At 38.9% G+C, this 18,688-nt stretch overlaps 1 protein-coding gene across 1 annotated transcript in view; it reads left to right on the top strand.

The window, feature by feature from the left end:
• XKR6 (XK related 6) overlaps positions 1 to 18,688 on the top strand; it is a 95,372-nt gene that overhangs the window by 70,920 nt on the left and 5,764 nt on the right. Inside the window, exon 3 of the mRNA XM_042984743.1 lies at positions 17,870 to 17,982. The gene's annotated coding sequence lies outside the window, so the exon portion shown is untranslated. The remainder of the gene's footprint in view (positions 1 to 17,869; positions 17,983 to 18,688) is intronic.

Raw genomic sequence — 18,688 nt, 5'->3', positions numbered from 1 at the left:
CCATGACCTAATCACCCTCCAAAGGCCCCACATAATACTGTTACCTTTGGGGGTTAGGATTTCAACGTAATGAACTCTGGGGCAGAGGGGACACAAGCATTCAGGAATAGCCTGGGGGCACCTGGCTGGCTCAGTTGGTAGAGCATGGGATTCTTGCTCTCAGGGTCATGAGTTCAAGCCCTACAGTGGGCATGGGACATACTTAAAAAAAAAAAAAAAAGAAGAAATAGCATATAGTATTAAATAAACCACAGGAACAATAGTAGAAGTGGAAGCAGATTGTTGCTGTAACCTAAGTAAGAGATGATGATGGCTTGGCTCAAGATGATAACGGTGGAGACGATAAGAAGTGGTCAGATTCTGGATATATTTTGAAGGGAGAGCTAATTTGGTCTGTTGATGTGACGGTGTGGTGGATGTGAGGGAAAGAAAGTTTTCAAGGATGATACTAAGGTTTTTGATGAGATAGTGTTCCCACATACTGAGCTGAGAAAGACTTCAAGGAGCAGGTTTATAGGGAAGATCAAGAATTTGGTTTAGGATATGCAGAGATACCTGTTTGATATATAAGAGAACCTATTGGGGGAGGTAGTTGTGATATAGAAGACTGGAGACCAAGGATCTGATACAGACCGAAAATACAAAATTTGGAATTGTCAGCACAGATAGTAATTAAAGTCCTGAGACTGAATACCTTCTCAAGGGAGTGAATGTAGACGGTGAGGCCTAAGGCACTTTAACTTTTAGAGTTTAGGGAATCAAGAAGAATCCAGCAAAGGGGAGTGGGAAGGCCCGGCCGTTGGTAGAAGGAAACCCGGAATGGTATGGTGTCTTGCAAGTGAAATGTGAAAAATGCTTCATAGAAGAGAAATTGATTGTCTAGGTGAAGTAATATAAGGACCAAGCATTGACCTCTACATTCAGCCATGTAAAAATTATTGATGACCTTGATAAGTTTTTGCTGTGTGTTGAGGGTGAGCACTTGGTTTGTGGGCTTAGGAAAAGGTGTGAGGGAGGTGGTTGGAGACATTAAGTGTAATGGGAAAAATTACAGACCTGTTTGTATGCTTGTGGAAATGATCCACAAGAGAGGAAGAATTTGATGAAGCAGGAGACAGGGGAGGATTGCTAGAGCTGCAGCCTTGAGTTGGTAACAGATGAGAAGTGATCAAAGGCAGAGTGAAGCAGTTGGCAATTATCCAGACTAACAGGAGGGAAAGGAGGGTATAAGGGTGCACTTGGAGTCAGTGGGTAGATGAGTAGATGATGAGGTGGGACCTGATGGATGTTCTGTTTGCTGAGTGAAATAGGAAGAACCTGGGAGTGAGGACTGGGGAGGGAGGAGGGGAGTACAGGGTTTCAGAGAGAGGAGGCTAAATAATTATGTGCGGGGAAAAAAATCACCTGAATTAAGGAAACGTAGTTTGATTAGAGGGCAGCTGTAAAGGGCCCATTTGAGATGAGTGGTGGAGGTTTTCTCTTCCCAATGTTCAACTGTCCTTGGGCTGGCATGAAGTAGACGGAAAGTGGTACAGAGGAGTGTTGCTGGTTTTTGCTAGCCAAGTACCATGAGATGAGAGAGGGGAGTGATTATAACAACTGACTATGAGACCTAAGTTGGAGTGTGAGGGTGAGAACGGGGGAGGGAGAATGAAAGGTAGTAGGATCCCGGATTTGAAGGTTGAGGAGTTGTTGGAGCTGGCATTTGCATATTCCTTATTAGTTTAATTTGTCTCATATTAATTCATGTAGCCTTGAGGGTTTTAATGATTGCCTAACGCTTATATTTTCTTTTCCTCTCCATTGATGAATCAAACACCTTCCATTTTGTATCTGAAAACTGAAGTAAAAAAATGCAGTCTAATTTTAGTATGAACATGAAAATAGCTGTGTCCTCCCAATTAACAGTATTGAAGTTTCAAGGTAAGATGGAATTTTTTCACCAAATTTAAACTGGTTAATATAAAATCCGTGGTAGGGCTTCTGGGTGGCTCAGCCAGTTAACCATCCAATTTCTGTTCAGGTCATGATCTCATGACTCATGAGTTCGAGCCCCACATTGGGGTCTCTGCTGTCAGCCCAGAGCCCACTTTGGATTCTCTGTCCCTCCCCCACTAGCATTCTCTCTCTCTCTCTCTCTCTCTCTCTCTCTCTCTGTCTCTAAAATAGACATTAAAAACAAAACATAAAATCAGTGGTGACACTATAGTACTGCACCTCTGTAGTAGGCAGAATCATGATCTTCTAGTGATGTCACATCTTAATCCCCAGAAACTATAAATATGTTACCTCACATTCTAAAAGAGACTTTGCAGATGTGATTAAGTTAAGGATTTAGAGATGGAGTGATAATCCTGGATTATCTAGGTGGGCCCGATGTAACCACATGGGGGCCTTGTAACTGAAAGAGGGAGCCTGGAGAGTCAGAGCGTGATCTGAAGATACTGTGCTGCCGATGATGTTAGCTTTGAAGATGGAGCAAGGGGCCTTGAGCCCATGAATGCATGCGATCTTTAGAAGCTGGAAGAGGCAAAGGATCCTCCCTGAGGGTCTCCAGAAGGACGAGTGGGCTTTGAACTCAAACGTTAATGACTCCCAGGCCTTAACATAGGCTAGCCTCCAGGTCATTGGCATTTGATCAGAACTTGGTGGAGTTGCATTGCAGCTAATTAAGAAGTAGGACTGTCAAGAAGGATGTTTCTTCCTCATGTAACCAAGACATATTTTAACAGTGTTCATTCAAGTACCAGGCACAGTACCCTGTTTAGAGAATGATACATGAGACTGTTTACCCTGGTATTGTTAAATATATGTTAGAAAACTGATTGTTTTGCTTTGATTTCTATGCTCAGTAAACAAACATTTGAGTATAATTTGGCTTCCTGTGTGATATGCTCACATGGAAAGAATTAGAGTTTGTTCTAATGATTTGCTCAAATGATTCAATTATCTGGTTTCTTTGGACTATATATTGATTTCCAATATGGTTTGTCTGTGGGCAGGAGTGGGCAGGTGGGAATACATTGGCCACAGAACTCTAATTTCTCTCAGTTCCTTAGCTGTTCTAATTTTCACTTAACACTTTAGGGTTGACATTCTGGTTTTAGTTAGTCCATAGAAAGTCAGTCCATCCCTGGGAAATGGCTCTTTTCAATGCACCTAACAGATTATTTTGCTCACCTTATGAGGATTAGTCTCTAGATCTTGAAAACTCAACAAGTTAATGCAATCCCAGAAGGCCTCTTGTGAGAATAAGATGTTTTCTCAAGGTGTCATAGCCCTGCTTCTGCAAAGCTGAGAAGTAAACATGAGTGTGTTTTCCTTAAGTTTGAATTTCTATAATTGAAAACTAGGAAAATGGCAAACATTAGTTTTTAGAATTAAAAAAAAAATTCCAACAACTGCTTAGGTTGGAAAGATAGGCCAAAAATAAGGTGAAGTATAGGATAATTAATTGTAGAGTTTTGCACTACATCATCTTTACAAATAAAGTGTAGGATATAGAACACGAAGAGGCTTATCGTTTCCAGCAAGTTTATTGGAAGTCAGGAGGGGAGTACCAGAGAAGCAACAGAGTGTATTAGATGGCACTGATAGAACATGGGAGATCATTAGTTTCATTGTACTGGTACTAAACATTTTAAGAGGGTCTGGGCATTTTTATGAGGGACATTAGTGATCAAGATGGTAAAAACATGTAGAGAGATACAAAGTCATATATGTAGAACAGTACACCAAAACGAGAGGAATAGGAATTTAGGATTGAGGATGAGAACACACAGTATTTTTTTTTGCATATATAGAGTTTGTGTGTAGTTAAGTACAAGTATAACGATTTCTCCAATTAGATCTAGAGGGTTGGGGCACCTTGGGTAGCCTCAGTTAAGCATCCAACTTCCATGACCAAACTCAGGTCATGATCTCACAGTTCCTGAGTTTGAGCCCCACATCAGGTTCCACACTGGCAGTGCAGTTTGCTTGGGATTCTCTCTCTCTCTCTCTTCTCACTTCACTTCCCCTGCTCATGCTTTCTCTCTCTCAAAATGAATAACTAAACTTAAAAAAAATTATTTTAAAAAATCTAGAGATTAGAGTAGAAATTGCCAAAGAGCAGATTTTGAGGCCATGTACCCATAAGCAAATGTTGAATCACTTTTACTTTCTCTGCCCTTTCCTCTTCCCTTCCTCCTAAGAGAATTTTTATTTTGTTTAAGTAATCTACCCTTTCTTCATAGCTTTGTCAAGAGAGGCAAACCCCAGTTCAGGGGGGCTGCGGGTGGGGGTGTGGGGCAAATGATAATCATTCTCAATCACAATGGACCTATTTTCCTTGCCAGTGATTGGCCAGGTGTAGTTCTGGCCAATAAGATGTGTGCTGGGGAACTTCAGACACAGATATTCCTCTCTGATAAAAAGTTACAGAAGGGAAGAAATAATCTTTTTATACTGGACATTATCATATCCGCATGTGAAGCCTGGAATGATGGGAGCCATCTTGAAACCATAAGGAGAGCTAAACCAGCTTGCTAATGGCAGAGTGAAAAGAGCCTAGGCCTTTGATTGTTGAACCACTGGAATAACAAACCACTGGAGATTCGTGACCTTGGAACTTCCTATTATTGAACAATAAAAAAACAAATGAGCCGGCCTTTACTTGAAGTAATTAATGTAACATTTTTTATTTTTCCTAAATTGTATAGGACCAAAATGATTTCCAACAGAGCCTCTCTGAAATGGAAAAGATTATTTCCAAAGAAACAGCCTTTTTGTCCTCTGAGATGTTTAAACAAAAGCTGTAAATAAACCACTTAATAGACTTGGGATTCTAGCACTGGTGAAAGTCTGGACTAGATGACTTTAGATTCTTTCTAACTAAAAGATTCAGGCTTTACCATTCTGAAAACAAAATACTGGAGCAATCCACAGTTGAAATTGGGTCCACTTAGCTTCTCCATTTTGTGCTCTCTTTGCATCACTGCTTTGAGAGATGAATGTGGAACATTGTTTCTCCTATCACATAGCCCATTTTCCTTTCTCTGAATATGTTGTCTGCTGCTCATGTGGAAATACTGGGGTTCGAAGCTGATGGCCAAAAAAGAATTCTTGAGATGTCTTTGGTGCAAAAACATGGTTTTCTTATAGCACAGGGACAGGACCCTTGGAAAAAAGAGCTGCCCTAGGATTGTGAGGAGTGACTCTGCCTGCCTCAAATATCTGTCAGTGGGCTGCAGGTTTATAAGGAAATTTTAATTTTATCTACATTTCTTTCTGCCTTTGTTCCCCTACATCACTGCTATTTCATAGTTTCCAGAGGGAAGGAGATAGAACATAATTGTGCTTCAGTGTAAAAGACATTTTTGTTGTTCAGATGCACTAATTTATGGAGAGAAGAAAGTGTCTTAGAGTAGATGCCAGAAGTTTTGTTTTACTTTAGTAATTTAAAGAATCTTAATCTTTTTAGTTTTGTTTTTTTCCTGCTGGAAGATGAACCAAGTATTTCTAGTCTTACTAATAGAGGATGTTGTAGGGACATACTGAAATGATAATCCTTTTGGAAAGTAATAATAGTGGTAAGCATTTATTAGAAATATTTTGTGCTTTTCGAGTTTGTAAATTGGGAATACATTATTTGACGTCAAAATAAGTGGCTTGCTTATTAAATTGATGTCTCTACCCTTTGGATTTCAAGATGATAATGAGAAGCTAAAATAATTTAAAAAACAAAAATGGAATACAAATGAATCTACCTTTATACATGGTGGACATTGTCAGAAACATCAGGTTTAATTGTTCACAGTGTTTAATTGAGCTGTCTTATATCAGAAATAAAGGCAAAAAAGAGGGACTGTCCACATATTATTGTGAAGCTTTTTTCTTTCTTTTTAGTTTTTTTCTTATAAAGCATATTTCATTTAATCTATCAGGATATCAGGAAAATAAATTAACATACATGGTTTATAAAAATGACAGTCTTTTCTTACACATTACCACATTTCAGAAATTAGAAGATAAATTCCAAAGTAAACAAATTTGTCTCCTGGAATGGCAGTGTTTAACTGATAGTTTTTGAGATTCTTTTTTTCCTCTTTATTTTAGACTTTTTTTTTAAACTCTCCGAAGACCCATTCTGGTATTAAAACTTGTTTCCTGTCCAACTCCAATTCTTCCATTTCCTTGCCTAATGGGATTTTTTTTTAACCGTGGCCAACTCTGAGTATTAGTCAATAGGGGAAATAGTCTTAGGTCTTTCCTATTCTTTATGTTACATATTTCAGATATCATTTATGGGTTTCTTGTCTTCTTGCTCTCAGTCAGCCATATTGATCTTTCTTGGGTGGTAATAGAATCCAGATCTAATTCATTATGCTTCTTCACCAAAATGTATCTACTGTGTTTCCTGCTTAGTAATCTTCTATTCAACTAGGGAATTGTGTTAATAGCTGTTAATGGGTTACCACTTCCCCCCACCCTCTTAGTTAAACAAACCAACTTGGAAATGCCTGAAGAAGTATTTTGGCCTTGCTCTGCCCCTTAAATTGTACCATGAGTGCCAGTGGCTTCTGTGAATGCCTGCTGTACTTAGAGGTGGGGGTTCACTTTGGCCTTCCCCTGCTTTTGCTGCTTGGAGCAATTAGTTGTCTCACGTTAGGTCTGCAGCTCAATACTCAGGGCCAGGGTCCCGGGGAGTGCATTGGGTCCCACAACTGCTCTAATGTTTTTCTCCTGCTACCCTGAAAGTGTTTTTTGTTTTTTGTTTTTTTGGGGTTTTTTTGTTTGTTTTTAAAAACAAGGGCCTGCATTTCCCTTGTAAGCTAGGCCCTGGAAATTATGTACCCATGCCTTGCATAAGCTTTGATTATTTGTGGGCTTTCTCTCCTCCTTTTGTTTCCAGTTTTCCCTGTGGGCTTCCTGTCCTGCCTGATAACTCACCAGCTTCTGCTCACCCTACTTTGCCCCCACCCCATCCCCCTCATATTTTTAACTCTTTTTTTCCTAACTTCTCTCTTTTTAAAAGTGTATTCTTTTTAATTTTTATTTTATTTATTTATTTTTAATTATTATTTATTTATTTTTAAATTTACATTCAAATTAGCATATACTGCAACAATGATTTCAGGAGTAGATTCCTTTAGTGCCCCTTACCCATTTAGCCCATCCCCCCTCCCACAACCCCTCCAGTTCTTCTTTATTTGTTCTCCATGTTTAAGAGTCTCTTATGTTTTGCCCCCTCCCTGTTTTTATATTATTTTTGCTTCCCTTCCCTTATTTCATCCGTTTTGTATCATAAAGCCCTCATATGTGTGAAGTCATATGATATTTGTCTTTCTCTAATTTCGCTTAGCATAATACCCTCCAGTTCCATCCACATAGTTGCAAATGGCAAGATTTCATTCTTTTTGATTGCCGAGTAATACTCCATTGTGTGTGTGTGTGTGTGTGTGTGTGTGTGTGTGTGTGTGTGTGTATATACACCACCTCTTTTTTATCCATTCATCCATCAATGGACATTTGGGCTCTTTCCATACTTTGGCTATCTATCGTTGATAGTGCTGCTATAAACATGGGGGTGCCTGTGCCTCTTTGAAACAGCATACCTGTATCCCTTGGATAAATACCTAGTGGTGCAATTGCTGGGTGGTAGGGTAGTTCTATTTTTAGTTTTTTGAGGAACCTCTATGCTGTTTTCCAGAGTGGCTGCACCAGTTTGCATTCCCACTGCATTCCCATTGCAGTGCAAAAGAGATTCTCTTTCTCTGCATCCTTGCCAACATCTGTTGTCGTCTGAGTTGTTCATGTTAGCCATTTTGACAGGTGTGAGGTGTTATCTTATTGTCGTTTTGATTTGTATTTCCCTGATGATGAGTGATGTTGAGCATCTTTTCATGTGTCTGTTAGCCATCTGGATGTCATCTTTGGAAAAGTGTTCATTCATGTCTTTTGCCCATTTCTTCAGTGGATTATTTGTTTTTTGGGTAGTGAGTTTGAGAAGTTCTTTATAGATTTTGGATACTAACCCTTTATCTGATATGTCGTTTGCAAATATCTTCTATTCCGTCGGTTGCCTTTTAGTTTTGCTGATTGTTTTCCTTTGCTGTGCAGCAGCTTTTTATTTTGATGAGGTTCCAATAGTTCATTTTTGCTTTTGTTTCCCTTGCCTCCAGAGAGGTGTTGAGTAAGAAGTTGCTGCGGCCAAGATCAAAGAGATTTTTGCCTGCTTTCACCTTGAGGATTTTGATGGCTTCCTGTCTTACATTGAGGTCTTTCATCCACTGAGTTTATTTTCGTGTATGGTGTAAGAAAGTGGTCCAGATTCATTCTTCTGCATGTCGCTGCTCAGTTTTCCCAGCACCACTTGCTGAAGAGACTGTCTTTATTCCACTGAATATTCTTTCCTGCTTTGTCAAAGATTAGCTGGCCATACGTTTGTGGGTCCATTTCTGGATTCTCTATTCTGTTCCATTGATCTGAGTGTCTGTTTTTGTGTCAGTACCATACTGTCTTAATGATTACAGCTTTGTGATACAGCTTGCAGTCCAGGATTGTGATGCCTCCAGCTTCGTTTTTTTTTTTCAAGATTGCTTTGGCTATTTGGGGTCTTTTCTGGTTCCATACAAATTTTAGGATTGTTTGTTCTAGCTCTGTGATGAATGCTGGTGTTATTTTGATAGGGATTGCTTTCCTAACTTCTCTTCATCTTTACTAACCCTCAAGTACTCTTGTATTCACAGGGTTTGGCTTTTATAATTACTTGATCAACCAGTTACAGTACTGTCTGGAACTTTGACAAAAACCTTTATAAATATTCTATTGAGGAGCCCCTGTAATAATTGTTTCTCCAGCTTCTGCTTGTGGTTTCTGTACTTCAAAAAAGATAGGCAATATGTGCTTGTTTCTAGTTGGTTGTGTTGTGTGTTTAATTGAGGTGTAACTGCATTCACGTTGAGTTGTCTCAGAGATGGGTGAGTTATTGATGACCTCGGGTCCATCACAGGTTATGGGTAGAAACTTAGCCGTAACAGTATCCTGGTTTGCTATTTTGCAGATAGAGTAAAGTGGGTAAAGTATACGATCTACCCTCTAGATAATAGAATAGCATTAAAGCTTTTTTTCTTCCTTGAATGATTATACCATAAAATATAGTTTCAGATATAAATGCCAGGAAACTAGAATCAATTCTGGTAGGGGAGATAGAAAATAAATGAGTTAAACTATGGGATAATGTTAGCAGTACATTATTCTGGGAAGAAAATGGCAGGACACAGAAGGGGCTCTGGGTTGACTGGGAAGGGATGAGTAGGAAGGGCTGTTTGATTTTAGACAGATTGATTGGATAGGGTGCCCTCCCTGAGGAGTTAGCATTTGAGCAGATACCTTACTGAGATGAAGTGGGATGACTGTAACAATTACCGAGGAAGAGCCGCCCCTGAAGAGGCAACACAAATTCAGGTTTCTTCAGGAGATTCAGTCCCTTTGAAAATGTAAAATACAGAGGATGTATATTTTTTGATGGTAAAGTATCTTAAACTCTGGCACACTTGAATTTTTAATCGACGTGTGTATCAGCCAATGAGTATTTCTGTTCTTAGGTCCAGTTTGAGGTTGGTGATGGCATTGAAGAAACTTCAGGCTTTACAATGTAGCAGATGGTCCTAAAGGTGGGGCATATCTTCATGCAGTTTTATCTACTTTAGTTGACTGTCCAATTTGAAGTAGAAAAGCAGATTCGAGTATTTGTTTTAAAATAGAATTCCCTAATTAAATAAATCTTTATTTGGGGGTGCCTGGGTGGTTCAGTTAGATGAGTGTCTGACTTCTGCTCAGGTCATGATCATGCCGTTCCCGAGTTCGAGCCCCGCTTTGGGCTCTGTGTTGACAGCTCAGAGACTGAACCTGCTTGGGATTCTGTGTCTCCCTCTCACTCTGCCCTTCCCCTGCTGGTGCTCTGTCTCTGTCTGTCTCAAAACTAAATAAAACGTTAAAAAGAAAACAAATCTTTTTTGTAAAATATACTGAATAGGATTTTTCCAATTTAACTTTACAAGAGCATAAGTTCTGCAGTCATAAGTTCAGCAACTGAAAGCAAATTGTCATGAAAAATATTGTATTTTTATTTATATGTGGGGCATGTACTTTTAGTCATTTAAATTTTAGAGCGTTAGTGAATTTGTTTATTCTGTTACTAAACAGTAAATATAATTGGGTGTTTATTTTTCCTTCCTTAGTTTTTCCCTAGGAAAACATTGCCAACACTACAACTTTTCGGCATTACCCCAAGAGGCTGTTTGCTTATTTGAGAGAACTGTAGTAGATTGCTTGCTGCCTTATGGAATGTTTCCAGAAATTTTTCCAAAAGCTGTTATTTTAACTTTGAGTTTTAACTGGTATATTTTGTTATGGCATTTTTGTGATTTAAAAGTAGTTTGTGTTTTTCTGACTTTGGTAAGAACAACAAGAAATCTATTATTTAATAACTAGCTGGTATCTGTCAAGGCTACAGTAAGGGTAGTTTTTCTTTGGGAGCCCCAAGTAGCATTCCACTGTATTTTCATTTAGGTCTTTTAATTCCTGTACTGTTAATATTTTTAGCATTGAGTGAGCTATAAATCTAATATTGTGTAATATAGTCTGCTTAAACCAGCCTGATTAGAAGAAAACATTTAGTCAGAAATATGGAGGGACACCTGGGTGGCTCAGTCCGACTTCGGTTTAGGTCATGATCTTGCAGTTCTTGGGTTCAAGGCCCATGTCGGGCTTGTGCTGACAGTTTAAAGCCTGGAACCTGCTTCGGATTCTGGGTCTCCCTCTCTCTCTGCCCCTTCCCCACTCACACTCTGTTTCTATCTCTCAAAAATGAATAAACATTAAAAAATTTAAAAAAAAAGAAATATGTAAAGAATGGTGATAGATTATTAGGGATCTTGAAATACTTGCTAACAGATTGGGACTCCAGCCAGTCAGTTGTGTTTGAAAAAGTTATGTAACATATGTAAAATTTGTATACTCCAAATTTTTATCAAGTTTCAGTTGTCTTAAAAATAATTGTTTATCATCCTTGTACACTATTAGTGGGAATGTGCTATGGAAAACAGTTTAGAGGTCCCTCAAAAACTGAAAAGTAGATGAGCCATTAGTTCTCCTTCTGAGTATATACTCAGAAGAATTGGAAGCAAGGGTCTTGAGAGTATTTGTACACTCAATGTTCATAGCAGTGTTATTCACAATAGTCAAAAGGTGGCAGCAACCCAAGCGTTCATTGATTGATAAGTAGATAAAACATGGTCTGTACATACAAATGAGTATTATTCAGCTAATTTAAAAGGAAAGGTGCAGGGGCACCTGGATGGCTTCGTCGGTTAAGTGTTCAACTCTTGATTTTAGCTCAGGTCATGATCCCGCCTTTCATGGGATGGAACCCCGCATTGGGCTCTGTGCTGACATCACGGAGCCTGCTTGGGATTCTGTCTGCTCTCCACCCCCCACCCCCACTGCCAGCTTACTTTCTCCCGCTCAAAATGAATAAATAAACTTAAAAAAAGAAAGCATGCATTAACAAAACAAACAGATAACTGGAGGACATTATGTCAAGTGAAAGAAACTAGATACAAAAGGATGCTTTACTGTAGGATTCTTGTGTGAGGAGGGTCCTAGAGTAGTCTCATTCATAGACTGAAGGTAGAAGAAGGTGGCTGTTGGGGAAGATGGGGAGAAGCAATGGGCAGTTACTGTTGAATGGCTGCAGAGTTTCAGTTTTGCAAGATGAAACGAATTCTGGAAATGGGTGGTGGTAGTGGCGACAGTGGGTAGTGGTGAATATATTTATTACCACCAAACTGCACGATTTAAAAATGGTCAAGGTGGTTGTCCACAAAAACAAACAAACAAACAAACAAACAAAAACAACTTAGTTGTAAATTTTACCTCCAGGGCCAAAAAAGGAAACTAACAATCCTCATTAGTTGGGGAGTAAGGAGTAGACAGAGACACTGGTGAAACAGAAAGGGCAGGATGTTGATTAGCTTAGTTGTGAAACAGAGTTGAGGGTACTTGAGGGTTCATTGCACTCGTCTGTTTACTTTTGTATACGTTTGAAATTTTCCATAATACAAAATATTTTTAAATGATGATTTGTCATTCAATTTAGGAGACTGAAGTTATTCCCCCAGGGGGTCATAGTGGCTGCTGTGGCCCTCCACGACTAAGGAGCGTTTCCAGTGTAGAGGGGCTGTGGCTGGTGAGGAAGGGAACAAATTGTGAAGAATGCTGTTAGCTCTTAACAGAAAGGACGCTGGAAGGGGTGGCACTTCATGTAGGCAGTTAAAGTCTGTGAGTCCTTCCCAGTTGCTTTGCTTTTATTAGATTAGTACAGCTACTGCCTGAGACCAGGAAGGTGCCAACAGTTTTTACTGTCCCTCAGTGTTCTTCATTCCTATGGCCTTTTTCTTCTCAGGAGCCCAGGCTGTTACGGAACCTGGTCTGGATCCCCAGGCAGAAGACCCAAGCGGCACTCGGGGATCTTGGAAGGCAGGGGTTTATTTCAAATCCGCAGGCTCAGAGGAGATCCCATTCCAGAGGTTTGATCCCCCGAGCATAAGCAGAGGGAACGATTTATAGTGTGTTACTTCCGCATTCCTCATTAATAGTAATTTGGTGCGAGCGCCAAGGGGGGTGGGAAGAAGAACCTGGAAGGGGAGTCTTGGGTCCGGGACTGGAATGCCCCTGTCAGTCCTGTCGGCCGTCTTACAACAGATTTTTCCTATCAAGACGGGGCTGTACTTGTTGTCTGTGTTGTCGGGAACTACCACAAAATGACATGGTCATTTCACACTGTAAAGTTCCCATTTAGACCATCGTGGGCTGTACTTCATAGAGCCTGAATTTGTGACAGATGTTTCTACTTTAGGGCGGCATGCGTCTGTTTTGCCGCACTGACACTGTTTTCTGCTCTAGTACTAAATACGGACTCTTTTTCCTGTCCCGGTCAGATTGTGCCACCCGGTTGTTGGATGTTTAGTTATTAGTCTGATCATATCTTTTGGACAACGCTATCTGTCTGTTAGCGCGGCTGAAGCTTCGAAGGCCTGTTAACATCCTATCTACTGCTGTGAAAACTAGACTTCGGACCCATATCCATGTTAAATTTCAAAATGTGCAAAATCTGGTCTTTTTAACCCATTTAAAACCAAGTGTGAAGCAGATGAGAATTTTTTAAACCAATAACATTTAATCTTTCTAGAGTAATCACTCTTGGTTATAAAGACACATAATATGGGGGACTTAGTATGAGAACCATGAAAGTACATTTTTATTTGTTTTGTGTAGAAAATATCTAATTAAGTGTAATTATATGATGGCCTGATTCTGGGCACAACTCAAATCATTCTGCAGACACAAAAAGATCTGCTTTGAAAGAGCTGAAATATCTGCAACTCATGGTAGAGGAAGTGTATTCCTATTTAAAATAAACAAATCCTACATTTCTTTCTAAGTCTGTACCAATAGATCCGTGGGATGTGGGCAGAGCCGTTAAATGTTGAACCCAGCAAATTTGACATCTTGCCCTACGTACCAGAATAAGGTGAAAATACTCGGTGCTTATCTTCATTTAGAACAGAAGTATGGTAATTTCCTGCTAAAATCTATAAGTGTGGTGGCCCTTGACTTTTAGCGTTTGTTAAAATTATCAAAAATGGAAGAAATAGCATATTCTACAGTTTCTAAATGATAGATTGCCCCTATGTAAAGCGTACCTACAATAACTTGCAGAACGTGATGGCTAGTTTAATGTGAGAGGTCGTTGGCTTGTATTGTCTGTAAGAAGAACAGAGGAGTCCTGCTTTTCAGTTGAATGTACATTTTAGCTGGGTGCTGGTTGTCTAGTTTTTATAGGTATACTATGGAGGAACGAGGCCACTGCCATACTTACACCCGGTGCTGAGCACAGAGAACAGCCGGGCCATCTCAGCATTGTGTTTGTGGACTAATAAAGTTATAATTGGGCATTTGTTTAAAGAAATTTCTGGAGTTCATAAATATTTCATCCCCACAAGAGAAAATCAGGCAAGTCCATAAGTTGAATTAAAGCAATTTCAAATAGACATCTAATAGAGAATCTTATTAAATATGATTGCATTTTGTACTGTCGTGATTAATTTTTCATCAGTCTGTTTTCTTCCAAGACTGATTTGTCTCTGTGCAAACTTTGAATACCTAGTACGTATAGAATGTTAAGCTAAATACTGAGAGACGTAGAAGACAGGAAAATCGGTGACAGCTTATGTTTTCAAGCTCAGGGTGGAAGCCATTTCAGAAGCTGAACGTAGGCATTCCTTGTCTTATTGTGCTTTTACTTTATTGTACTTCACAGGTACTGCAATTTTTTTTTTTTTAACTCATTGAAGGTTTGTGGCAGCCCAACGTCAAGCAAGTCTTTCAGTGCCATTTTTCCAGCAGTATTTGCTCACTTCATGTCTCTGTTACATTCTGGTAATTCTCACAATATTTCAAGCTTTTTCATTGTTATTATATTTGTTATGGTGATCTGTGATCAGTGATTAGGACTCTTTGAAAGCTCAAATGATGGTTAGAATTTTTTTTAGCAATAATGTGCTTTTAAATTAAGGTATGATTATGTACATGGCCTTTTTAGACATAATGCTATTGCAGACTTAATAGACTACAGTGTAGCGTAAACATAACTTTTATATGCACGGAAACCAAAAATCATTTGACTTTGCTTCATTGTGCTAGTCTGGAACCAAACCTGCAGTGCCTCTGGGGTATGCTTGTAGTCAGTTCCTGAGAACTGAGAAGACCCTGTGTGTTAGAAGTGTATGGCTGGCTGTTAAGAGAATAGGTATGAGTAGTAATCATGCTGCAAAGAACTAGATGGTTAAGGGTGATAAATGCAGTCCCCATTGCACTTAGATTAAAGCCCCAAATCCTCATCGTGCCATTTGAGACTGGTTAGTCTGGCTCATACCTGTTTGTTCTTCTTCCGTGTGCTCGGTCCTCATTGCCCTTCTTTCTGATCCTCCCAAGTCACCATATTCTTTCCTGTCCAAGGACTTTCACATAGTTAGTTCCCTCTATGTGGAATGCTACCTCTCTTATTCTTTGCCTAGCCATTTCCTGTTCAGCTTTTAGATCTCAGCTTAAATGCTGTTTCCAACAAGAGACCTCACCAGCACTGCTGTATGCTAAGACCACAGAGCTCTGTATGCCAGAACACCTAGCCCAGGAAGAGAAGAGCACCTGCTGAGGTTGTGCAGAGTGGCAGCCCAATCTAAACCCCCTGTTGATGCTCTGTCATATGTCATAGCCTTGGGTGTTAACTCCTTCACAGCAGTTAACATCTTGAACCCATAGATATCTATTCTCTGTGTAATGGAACTAACTTACTGGAATTCGTTGATCTTATTAGTGGTTTTTATTTTTTTAATTTTTTAATTTTTTTATTTTTGAGAGAGACTAAGCATGAGCAGGGGAGGGGCAGAGAGAGAGGGAGACACAGAATCTGAAGCAGGCTCCAGGCTCTGAGCTGTCAGCACAGAGCCTGATGCAGGGCTCGAATTTACGAACTGTGAGATCATGACCAGAGCCGAAGTCAGATGCTTAACCGACTGAGCCACCCAGGTGTCCCCATTGATTGTATTAAATGGGAGACCTCAGAGTGACATTCCTGATGTGACAAGTGGAGTTTTATGATTAGTATAACTTAAGATGGAGTATAATATTACTTGCCTCAATAAGCTGTAAATCATGTCTTCTGAGTCATAAAATCTCATGACTTCATCATGAAAGGCCTTGATCAAAGTGGCAGTAGTGAAAGTTGTAGAATTCAAGAAATAATGGTTACATCCTCTGGGCTGGGTGGATTGGTTCAGGGAAATGATAGGCCTGTAACTTGTAGAACAAAACGGACTATGATTGATGCAAAAAGGAATGAAAGCTACTTAAAGGAAAGATCCAAGTTTTGGAGAGGCCAGTGAAGCCTCTGGTTGCTTTTTGTTTTTGCCAAAGAATGGTAGCAAACCTGAGTTGAGAGGAGCTGTGAGCTAAATGATAGGTTTTCTTGATGGAAGCGGGACAAATTTGGGACTTACAAATAAGTGAGAGTTCGAGGCATAGAGTAGGAGAAGTGTGTCTATCAATTAGTTATGTTTTCTCTGGAATTTACTGAAAATGAAAGGGGTAGGGAATCTGTGATGCATGTGGGAAAGGAAGAAGTAGGAACTGCTTCCAAATAAGGCCAGCATTCAGTTTTCCTTGGTTAAAATTTGAATGCATCAAAATACAAAACGGTTAGAATCATTTTATGAACTTTCAAAAGCTTTGTTGATTAAAAAAAATACATTTTCACTTAGTGCAAACCATATTCTAAAACCTAGGTATAACTCAAAACAGTTCTTTTCTTTAAATATTTACGTGGAAATGGCAAGTTATTACTTTAAAGAATGGTTCAGAAACCTATAAACTTCAGAGTCAAGCCATTTAATTTTGTAACTTTTGTCTAGATACTAAATGTACTTGGACTTCACATGAAAAACTGCAGAAGCTAAGCTAATTCAGAAATCTTTTTACTACTCTTTATTTAAGGTGAACATTGAGCTTAAATTGATTGATTTTGATGTGTTTTGGTAATGTACCGTGTTCCGCAAAATTAAAGACTTTCATTGGTATACATAGATCCAGCAGAGAAATGCAAAGCATTAAGCAGTAATGTTAGTACAGACTCTAGTGATGATGTATTAATTCTATTTAACCAAAGTATATGCATGGTGTAAAAAAAATCTCATAAGCAATTTGTCTTCATTATGTTATAGTTAAGGCCAGTTCTTAAAGTGTAACTTTGGCAACAGAATTTCTGCATTTTAAAATATGGCTTCTGTTGAATGAAGTATTCCCCTATTAAGTGACTGTTGAAGGTGCTTGGCAGATTTCACCTTACCAAATAATACGAGACATTTATATTGAGGATTGAAACTACCATGCTCTACAAATGAAGGAGAATTAATTTTCAGGATTAATGAGGATTTTGAAAATATAAGCTTCGCATTGCAGAGACCAAATACTGACTGGACGTCACTTACAGCATAAGATTTAGGCTTCTCAGTGGATTTTGTTTTAAACCCTGTAGTGTCATTCTCTTGTCATATATACTGCCCTCCTCCCTTTCGTGGAAACATAGCAATCCTTATTTTCTGTCTCCTTCGCAATATAGAGCCCAGACTTGAGACAAAAACTTAGGAGATAGAAAGCCAGGATGCCACTTGCTGAGGTCTGGAACCCGGCTTTCCTATTCAGCATTTGGTTTCCAGCACTTAGAAACATTCAATATTTGTGGAGTGAGTGAATGCCTTATTTTGATTGTAGAAACAAGTTAATTTTCATGTACCACCATTGTTGCTGTTGGAATTCAGAGTTTCTAAATACAGAAAAATAATATTTCTAGGGCCAGCCCATTGTTCTGTTTCAGCATTATGCTTTCTTTGCTCGCCTTGGTTTATTTGCATAAAAAGAGCTGAGTTGCTATCAAATGTCATTAGATTCATTAATGGTACTGTTGTAGTTAACTTTGTGAAAAAAGGAGGGGGGGATGTTTCAGAATCTCAGGAGATGAGTGTAATACTACTGTAGCTTTGTGGAACCACCTTTGGTATTTAATTGTCATTGTTACTATCAGAGCCAGCAGCTGACGGGCAAGAAGAGTACTCTTTCCTTCTAAATAGGATTGTGATGCTCTGCATAGAAATGTGTATGTTTTCATTTTTCTGTGATAAAAATGGCTTCTGATATTTTCTATTTTAGTGTCATGTTAGAGATTTCATTCCATGCTCATTTGTTCATTCACATGTATTTTTATTTTTAGCTCTAAGCGAAAGACATGAGGCCTAAGACTGAAATGAGGTTGTTTTGAGGCCATCTGATTTCTGACTAGAAGGTGTGCGATCGCCTCGTCCTGAAACCACTTCAAACAGAATGGTAATGGCAAAACCTAAGAGAAAGAGAGGCCTTCATGTTTTTCCATGTCTGTTCTCTTATCCCAATTCCTTCCTCTTTAAGATTAAAACAAATTCTTTAAGTTACGAACAAAAAGTATTAAACAATATGCTAATATACCCTAACTAAACTATGTCTCAGGTGAAGAGTTGTGTAAATCTACATGGTAAGCCTTGTATAGTTGTTTGAACTTTTTAGTGAGCTACTTAATTAGTGACAAAATCTGTATTCTGTGAAAACGCCTGAGCCATTAGGAATTTGCAGATTGAAATAATTTTCTTCCTTTGAAAAATGATAGGGTTTGCTCTTAGAAGGGGCTCCAGACTTGTGAGGCGTTTCAGACTAGGAAGTTAGGGTTCTTGTCACAACTTTCTTTTGCTGTCATAAAGAATTTTAATGTCTTATGTATGTGTTTTTGTTTTTCTATTTAAGATGTAAAGTCCTATTAAGAATGTTAGTAGTATCAGTTAGCTCTACTTTAATTATTACCGGTATCTTAGTTCAAAATGTATTTTATAGTTGAGAATAGCACTGTTTGCTTTTATTACAGTAAAACTTTTTTGAGAGAGTGCTACTATTTATTAAGTTTATTCCAGTGGTCCAGGTCCTGTTAAAATAATGTTGATGTGGCAATTACTAGGCTGAATCCCGCTGGGAATAGAATTCCAATAGGGTCTTTGCTCAAGTT

This window comes from Panthera tigris, chromosome B1 (assembly GCF_018350195.1).
Source record: "Panthera tigris isolate Pti1 chromosome B1, P.tigris_Pti1_mat1.1, whole genome shotgun sequence".
Taxonomy (NCBI): Eukaryota; Metazoa; Chordata; class Mammalia; order Carnivora; family Felidae; genus Panthera; species Panthera tigris.
The sequence above is the reverse complement of the archived record's forward strand: the minus strand, read 5'-3'. Positions and strand labels throughout refer to the sequence as shown.